Genomic DNA, 3,138 nt, shown 5'->3' with positions numbered 1-3,138 from the left:
TTGATTTATCTTAATATGCAATATATCCAATACAATAGATTCGATTTACTATAATATGTAATAAATTGAATGAATAAGTTGATTTATCCTAGTACGCAATATATCTAATACAATAGATTTGATTTACTATAATATGTAATAAATTAAATGAAGTAGTTTCAATTCACTAGGCGGTGTAACACCTTCATTATCATAAGTCACGCTTCCGACTGCGCTACTCTGATAACAAGAAGTATTACGACTACTTTACATACTAAATACTAAAATAGGAGCCTGTGACTCGACATTGTATCGTTGATTTCTTTGAAAACTAGAAATAAATACTTTATCTTAAGAAAAATACAAGCATGCATAGATTGATATACAAGACTCCTTACACAATAACTCAATATATTATACATATAAAACATACAATTCCTATCCCTCTTACAAACTTGTAATAACAAAGACGAGGGAAGAAAATAATCTAATTAATACAACAACATATACACCAAATGCAGTGTAACTCTTCTTAATGTTTCTTCATCCGATTCCTGAAAAGGTAAAGCTGTAGGGGGTGAAAACCTAACCACACGGTCTCACCACGGAGTTTCAAAGTTGTCATAAGAAGATATCTAATAAGAAAATTGTCCTCAAGCTCAGTGATTATCATTGCCTTATGAATCTTTTAAAAAACAATACGAAAATCGTTCAAAACCTTTTCAAAGAAACAATGTTTCATCTTTCAGAAATCCGAAACCTTTCCTTTCTTATAAGAAAATTTCAATTAGAAATCAACCACGCAATCAAACAAAACAATCATTAATTCAGCATCAAAGTTCATTCTCAAATGTAGCACACTAGGACAAACACAGGCAAGACAGACAAGGAAAGCACAGGTTTAGGTAGCAATTACAGCAAATAGTTAAGTAGCAGTTAAGAACAGTTTAGCAATTAGGCAAACCAAAATAAGTTCAAACCCAAGCAAAGCATACAAATGCATATGATGCATGCCTGTCCTATGGCTGATGAGGCTCATCTGTCGGTTATCCAGCCAACCCGACAAGTCTGAATTGTCCTTAGACTGTCCCCTGACGTGCATCCCCAAGAGTCTATGCATAGCTTTTTCTTAAATAATCAATATTGCTCAATGGGGGTAACATTCCCAGAAATTTATATAGTGCCCGGTCACACTTACGTCATAGGATCAACAGAGTATCGAGTTTTCAACTTGGTACACGTGGTGGCAAGCCATGGTACTTTATCCAGGGAACCTCGTATCTCAGATAATTCAAATTTATAAGCCAAATGAATAATTCCAAGTTCATATCTCAACATTCTCAACATTCTCAACATCATAATCATTCATCAATCCAAATCTCATTTCCAAATTTGTTCAAAAACCATATTTCAAAGAAAATTCTCATCAATCCTCATCATCCTTCTTTCCATTTCATTCATTAACAATCCCAATTCAAAACATAATTCTTTCTTTGATAAATAAATCAATCTTAAAACTTATAATGTTTAAAAACAAATCTTTTTAATTAATTACTTCAAATAAAACTTCCAATTTTATAAAATTTCGGCAGCATCTCCTCTAAAACTCGGACGTTGCCACCCTTTTCGGGTCCCATCCAAACTTTTCTCAAACCTTTTCTCATCCATTTCCAAATCTCAAACCAATTCCAACAATAAAACTTTTTTTAAAATCAAATCAGCTCAAATATTAAATCATTTATAAAATCAGACCAACTCTAAATCAACCCGCTCCCATAATCAATTTATTTTCATATCTCAAATTATTTCCAAAATCAATTCATTTACATTACTAAATAACTTCAAAACCAAGAAAAATCACTTTTTATAATAACTAAATAAATAACTTTTCAAACCAATTTCTTATCAACAACCGTACACCACTCAAGCAATCAAGCAATCAATAATTCAGTCTAACAAACCATCACATCCACAGGACAAATATAATCACAGAAGTATATCTTTTTGTATTAATATCTATTTATAACAACTCTGTAATATAAAATAGATTTTAAGAAAACCCCTACCTCAATTAGTCGCAAGTTTCATAATTAAACCCATTAAATCCTTATTCTCATGTTAATCGGCAGCAATCGCAGAAATTCCCAATCAACCACAGGGATCATGGCAACAACCACTTATTTGGCATAATTTAGAATTAACGCAGGACGGATATTGAGCGATATAAGAACATGATTGATAATAGAGTATTGCGATAAACAAGAACGGCACCGAATAATCTTACCATGATAAACAGAATAGAACGACACAGTAGCAGCTTCTAAATTGACCGGACAGCAGCTCTAATAACAGCCGAAAGCTCTGATGGTTCTGTAGCAGCGGTGACTATATAGTCTAATGCAAACAACTTCAGTAACAACTCACGGTAGAAGCAGCTTAACAGAAAAGAACATCTGAGGCAAGATTAGCTTACCAAACTGACTTAGGCATCAGTGGCGGTTTCTGGTGGCAGTGGCGGCGGGTTTCGGGTGGTAGAAGCTCGGTCATGGCGGCGTAGCCCTAGCAATAGCGGTGACGGAGCGCGCAACAGCGGCGGTAGCTTCGTGGCGGCAGTAGCTTCTCGCTGCACGGTGGCACCTCCATGTTTCCTCCACCGTGAGATCTCTTTCGCTCTCTGCTCCAACTGGGCGTCTGCGAGGTCTTCATGGCGGCGACACAACTGGGCGGCAGCTGGGTTTGTTGGCAATGATGACTCCACACGCGATGAAGACAGCGACGGTGGTGTGACGGTTGTGCCTCCTTCTCGCGCGGTCCTCCTCGGCGCTGGCGCAAACGGCGACGCGACGCGACGGCAGTCCTGAGCAGCGCGGCGGCTCCCTCATGACACTCTCCTTCTCTCTCAGATCTCCTCTCTCCTCTGTCAACAGCGGCGGCGATGGTGGCAGTGACACCCACCGCGCCGCCTCACTCTTCTCCCCCCTCTCCTTCCTTCCTCGTTCTCCCTCTTCTCTATTTCCGCTTCTCCCTTTTTTCCTTTCTTCCACATCTCTGTTTTTTCCCTTTCTCCTTTTTTTCTTTTGTTCTTTCTGAAGGATGAGGCATAAGGGGGTGAAGGGGTGGCGGTGGTAAATTAGGGTTAGGATAGGGTATTTTAGTTAA

The 3,138-nt window shown here is 38.3% G+C and overlaps 1 long non-coding RNA gene across 1 annotated transcript; it reads right to left on the bottom strand.

The window, feature by feature from the left end:
• Nucleotides 1–298: 298 nt before the first annotated feature.
• Nucleotides 299–2,656, bottom strand: LOC107464498 (uncharacterized). Its single transcript, XR_008002566.1, has 2 exons — nucleotides 2,453–2,656; nucleotides 299–533 (listed from the first exon to the last, which is right to left on the bottom strand). It is a non-coding gene; the product is annotated as an uncharacterized LOC107464498 (long non-coding RNA).
• Between the last annotated feature and the right edge of the window lie 482 nt (nucleotides 2,657–3,138).

This window comes from Arachis duranensis, chromosome 9, assembly GCF_000817695.3.
Source record: "Arachis duranensis cultivar V14167 chromosome 9, aradu.V14167.gnm2.J7QH, whole genome shotgun sequence".
Classification (NCBI taxonomy): Eukaryota; Viridiplantae; Streptophyta; class Magnoliopsida; order Fabales; family Fabaceae; genus Arachis; species Arachis duranensis.
The sequence above is the reverse complement of the archived record's forward strand: the minus strand, read 5'-3'. Positions and strand labels throughout refer to the sequence as shown.